The sequence below is a fragment of the Lycium barbarum genome, chromosome 4, assembly GCF_019175385.1.
Source record: "Lycium barbarum isolate Lr01 chromosome 4, ASM1917538v2, whole genome shotgun sequence".
NCBI classification, from domain to species: domain Eukaryota; kingdom Viridiplantae; phylum Streptophyta; class Magnoliopsida; order Solanales; family Solanaceae; genus Lycium; species Lycium barbarum.
The window spans coordinates 120,026,642-120,032,809 of NC_083340.1; the positions used below are offsets into that span (position 1 = coordinate 120,026,642).

At 37.2% G+C, this 6,168-nt stretch overlaps 1 long non-coding RNA gene across 1 annotated transcript; it reads right to left on the bottom strand.

Moving 5' to 3' along the window:
* Positions 1–1,652: 1,652 nt before the first annotated feature.
* LOC132636304 (uncharacterized) lies at positions 1,653–4,256 on the bottom strand. Its single transcript, XR_009581173.1, has 3 exons — positions 4,073–4,256; positions 3,234–3,285; positions 1,653–1,894 (listed from the first exon to the last, which is right to left on the bottom strand). It is a non-coding gene; the product is annotated as an uncharacterized LOC132636304 (long non-coding RNA).
* Positions 4,257–6,168: the final 1,912 nt, after the last annotated feature.

Below are 6,168 nucleotides of genomic sequence, written 5' to 3' on the forward strand. Positions count from 1 at the left end.
ATTCAAAAAAAAAAAAACTCAAATGCACCTCCTTTCCTCTTCTTTATGTTTCTCTCAAAGCTATTACGTTCTCCTTATATGACTGTTGAGAAAGCTCAATTAGGGCTATGCATAAATCATCAAAAATTGAATTACCGAATCAAATTAGGATTTACCGTATCGAACAAAGTGGTATATAGTATATATTTTACTTACAATTATCGATTATTGAAATCAAACTTTAAAAATATCGAATCGAATATCTAACGCTCACCCTAGTTATTTATTACTCCTATCTAACTTGAGCTTTCATACAAGTTAGTGATCCAAGATCAAAAGGCTTGATATGTTTTTTTATTAACTTATTACATGAAGTTAGTAGGCTAACACTTTTCTTATTTTTTAAGTTTTTTATTTCTTATTATTTTCTGCCAACATATTAATAATGAGGACTTTTTTTGTCATTTTTTTTTTAAAAGATGACATAAATTCAAGAGAGCAAAAATTATTATATTTTCTATAATCGAAGGGCAAATCTGGACTAATCTACCAATGGTGAGGATATGTTTGGAATCAAAGTTAAAATAAGAGCAATTTTTACTCTATTTTCCATGAGGAGCATTTTTGGTCAAAACTCTCATAGTCTCTCCCATTGAAAACCCATCTCAAAATTCCATCAGTCCTTTCGCAAGACCGAAGACAGTAACCATTGTGAAGAGCGAAACATCAAAAATCAAAGAAAAATGAACAAAGATACTACTGCATCAGCAATACCGCAATACCCAGTTACAGATCGAAACCCTCCTTTTACTAAAAGAGTTGCCAATTTCAACACCCTAGATTAAGATTTAAAAAAGAATGTAGTGAAGTGTCTTATTGTTAATTCTGAATTGTCCAAATATTGTGTTGTTTTCCCAAAAGAAAATTAATTTTTGATTACAATTCATTTCGTTTTCAACGTTCTATTATAAAAGTGAACTCTATTTACAATTTAGAGGGAAGGGTAAATATAACATATACCATAGTGATCCAAGACAAAAAAAAAATGATATTATACATTTTGTTTTTAAGGATATGCATAGTGTGAGTGTCAGCTATCAATTGTAGTTGATTTTTCATTCTTTATATCCATATTTTGGACTTGTTTGATTATCTTTGATTGACATAAAAACATCAACGTAATTGACAGAAAGGACACTCGAAAGGTGTTTTCCAACGGTTATAGAAGATAGTTAGTGTCACTTTGCAGTATACAATTATTTAAGAGCAAACAAAAAAGGAGTTCAAATTTATAGAATTCTGCCTAATTAAGGTAAATCTCAAATTACCGTATCGGAATTTACCTTGCCCGACCGAACTTTGAAAGTTTAGTATTTGATAGTATTTTTTTTCAATTACTGAATCGAAATTGAACTTTGAAAATATCGAAATGAATATCGAACGCCCACTCCTAAACTCAACTATGGAGGAAAAGCAGTTACAGAAATGAAGAAGAAGAGGGAGGAAATGAAAATTGTCACGACCCAACTAGGGGCCGCGACGGATACCCGATACGTGTACCGAGCACCCCCTAACTCGTATCTCATTCTTATTACTAAGTGGGCCAGATTGGTAATACTGTTATTTCTTTACTTATTCTTATCATTGATAGCATAACCATAATCAGGTGTTAATAAAATCTGCTAGCATGTTATACAACCCCAAAACGAACAAAAGTACAAGGCATCTGACTGTACATATCTGTCTACGAGCCTCTAAACATAGCACACATATCTCTACAAGAAGGGCCGGGTTCTGCCGTGCCCGATTATATACACAAAAGTAGTACCAAGAGACTGAGGCTCCGAAACAACTGGAGCGCTGCTACAATGCTGCTGATGAAGCTCCTAGGAGTCAAATCTGTCTACCTGCTGACCTGCGCGGCATGAGACGCAGCGTCCGCAAGAAGGGACGTCAGTACGAATAGTGTACCGAGTATGTAAGGCATGGAAGATAATACAAACAGCAACATAAAGTATGAATAACAATATCATGGGATCATCGGACATATAATGAGATAAGAAGTAACCTGTACATAGGAATACCCTTTCAGGCCGGATACCATGCATGCTTGTCTTTCCTTTTTTTTTTTTTAAACACATTTCTTTTTCATAGACATAGAAGATAGAACTTATATCATGTCATGTCTTATCATATCATATCATATCGTATCATATCATATCATGTTATATCATAGCATTTTATATCATATCATGTTATATCATAGCATGTTATATCATAGCACCGAACAATGTCGGCTTGCCCACATAGCACCGAAATACGTCGGCTCGCCCATATATCCCGCGTCCGGGCATCCCGCGTCCGGGATGATAATGCCAGCTGACCAGGTGGCAATGAGACATGTGTCCCTTCCCATCCCCCATGTACATATTCATATCTCGTATACATATGTCATATAAGCATGCAGGAGAGCCCAAAGAAAATCATGTATCCATCGAAGTGACGTAAGGTCAGTGACCTCCGAGTACATTATGGAATAACCGTGATCGCTTTGTCTCACCTTGAAGGAACGAATATTTATAAGGCGAGACTATCAACGGAGAATAGCGTTGAAAGAAACATAGAATGAAGTCATGGATGTCATAGAAATCAATTCATCTGCTTTGGAATCATTAGAAGATAGTGTCATAACCAAGGGATGGAATTAAAGATCAAGAACTAGTTTGATACTTTCATACTCATATTGAATCCTTAGCTTAAGACTCTTAGCCATGGAATCATTCTTGTCATACTTATCATAGGCATATTCTCTTCCTTACATCATCGTTATCATTATCATCATAGAAGTATTCTCATTAGGATAGTTACAGTACTTGTCATTTGATAAACGGAACAAGGATCAAAAGTTTCCTTTGGATTCTACTCCAAAATAGGTCAAACGGAACAATAAGGAAAATCCGGGAACAATGGGCCCACCTCGGAGGTGGGCCCAGTGAGGTAGCGTACACAATTTGCATATGTTACATTTCATGGCGTCACTTGTGAGGGTTTTAAGGTATTCGAGTTCCATTTGCGCAAGATCTAGATGTTTAGGCAATTCTTCCAACTATTCATGAATATCTAATTCATTTGTACTGAATGAAAAAGGGGTAACTTTAGGTGCGGATTCCGGAGAGTAGTGTTGTTCCCGAGGCTCGTATCCAACCTAGTATGTCTAAGACATGCCAAAGAAGAAGGAGTAAAGCCTTACATACCTTTTTCCGCTCCTTATGCTACTCCAAATTCAAGTTGCAAATCCGCCAAAATCTACAAATTGGTCACATTCACCAAACCTTGATTAGAGCATTTAGAAGTGGAATCTTAAAATAACACTTGTCTACCGAAATTTCGGCAGCACTTCCTCTGTAAATACACCATCCCCAAAACTCAACTTAGCCAATTTTTAATCAACAACAATCCGGGAATTCAACCCGGCCAAACTATCAACATAATGTCAACAACCATACTAACAATTTCCATATTCAATCCAAGATACATTATAACAACTCAATCAATATACTACTTCCTTCAAAGCCTTCCAACTCCAATAAAAACAATAACAACTTAATAATTTACGCACTAACAACTTCACACTAACAACATTATATTTCCATACATGCATGAACATCATATTTAATTTACATAATCTTCCAAGACAAGCCTCCAACTACTAATACTTCACTAAGCTCATTAGGCTTTCATTTGCAATATAAAATTCACAACACAACAACCAACATACTAAATAAAACTTACTCACCATTCCTTCATGATTCACCAAATATACACGGCTATACATGTGATATACAACTCACGGCCAACATCATACACACATGGCTACAACTTCACTAAAATCATCCGACTTCCATTATTAACATAACACCCACAACAATAACAACCCAATACTAGATAAAATAATTAAAACATGATTTCTACACACACACATACATGCACGGCCACACCCCTATATTCATATTCCTCATGAATTTCATCCATTTTTTGTACACTACAACATGCACCAATATCCATAACATATAAAGAAAGAATTAAACCTTACCTTCTTCCTCACTTCTTCACTTGGATAGAACTCACAACTTGCAAGAATATGGGTTTTTCTTGCTCCAAAGACCACTTCACTTTGCTAGGAACCCTTCAATTAGTAGAAAATGATTTTGAAGAAAAAAAATTCCAAGGTTTTGTTGGATCTTGCTCTTGGCCGAAATGGCCTTGGAAAATTTCTCCTTTTTCTCTTGTTCTTTGTTTTCTTGAAAAGTCTAGAATGTCCCATGGAAAAGATGACTAAGTCATCTTTTATTTGGTCTCTTAAACTTCTAGTTGGGCCTAAGCCCACTCCAATTGGATGACTCAAATGGCCCATTTTAATTCCCAAGTCCATATATGCATTTGGGTCTTACAACTCATGAAGGGTTTTTTATTTTTTTCAAATTCCAAATTTACCCTTCGTCTTCCTCCATATTTCCACGAGTCATATTGCGAACTTCCCTTTACACCCTTGACCTTTCTTAACATTCCCACTTCAAAATATTTCATAAACAACTTGTATGTCAAACAAAATAACAATAAGGCCTTGCTTGTTATCTTCCCGCGATTATCTCGAATTATCCGATTGCCCAAAAATGCGGGATATAACATTCTCCCCCCCTTTAGAACATTCGTCCTCGAATGTTAAACTGGCCTCCTAGTGTATTACAATACTTCGGGGAGGTCTCTCTTATAGATATCTCACACGTCGCTGAACATATCCCTTTTAGGAGCTTGGGTTGCTTGTAGGCCAATTGACTTAGCTCCGCTAATACCAAACCAACCGATTAATGACTTACACATCCTACTGTACAAATCCTTACCTAGTGCCGTCTCAGTTGTCGTTTATATTCGGCGGCCTTTCCAGGTATCTCTTGTAGCTCATATTACACCCGCTGTCAACTTATTTTTGCGTCCTTTCGTAACCTTCACAATACACCGACATACTTCAAACTCTAGTCCTGAGTTAATAGGTCCCTTTTTATGAATCCTAAATGGTCGTAGTTCGTTTTAGGTCTAGCACGTTCTCCCTTCCTTCATTGAGAGGGTCTGCACACGCCTATGCCTTTTAAATAATCGTCGCCTTCCGCGATCTTTTACAATTGTAATTCCTTCTTCGCGGAGTTTGTTGCGTCTATTCCCTGGCTAGATATATTCTCGTATATCACTACATTAGGGCTTCTAGCCTTAACTAGTGTGGGTTCGGCATCGGTCTTACCTTGTGACATCCGTACTTATATCCTTCATCACGTCTTTTGAATTTCATTCAGCTAGCATATTCTATGTATCGCTACATTGTTTGTTAGTGTTATACAGTCACAGATAAGATGTCATGTACATATATACATTTCCTCCACTACTTTACTTACAAACACTTTCAAACACTAATCAAACCTTCTCTAGTTCTGAAGCTCTGCCATGCTTTCTCCCCTTCTGCTAGTCTAGTCCGTCTCAGCCTACACGACTTCTACAGGGTTCTTAACCACTTCACACACTCTAATTTACTTTAGGCTACCTCATTTCACATTCGTCTCTTGTTCCCACATTTATGAAATTTTCAGCATATTTCCTAGGGGGTCACCCATCCTCCCACCTTAGCACGCTTAACCTCGAAACTTTGGTGCATTTAAATGCGTGAATGCTGGTATAATTATATCGACTGCCCTGCACGACCTTTGTCACATAATTTAAGGTAAGTCGGGGTTCTAGCAACTTCCCAAAACGTCCTCACAGCGGGTCCCACTCCTATCTTCACTTTCCTGACCATACAATTACCATATTGCCTCTGTTTAAATCTTCACTATTTACTCCCATCCGTACATATGATTATCTTTTATCCGGGGTTTCTAAATTCGCACTGGTGGCGGAGACATCTCAATCGCCATTATTCACAACCGCTAAGTCTTTGGCCCCTTTTGAATTTCTGTCTGCCGTCACTAATTAGTATTTTGCAAAGATTACGTATACATAGAAAGTTTCAAAGAAAATCTCATATACCTGTAGCCGATCAATCTCGGGCCTGGTCCAGTGAGCTTCCATGTGAAGTGTGATCCTCATCCTCATCTGTCTGCTTTCCACTAGTTTGACTCCCGTCATTTCCCCCATCCGAAT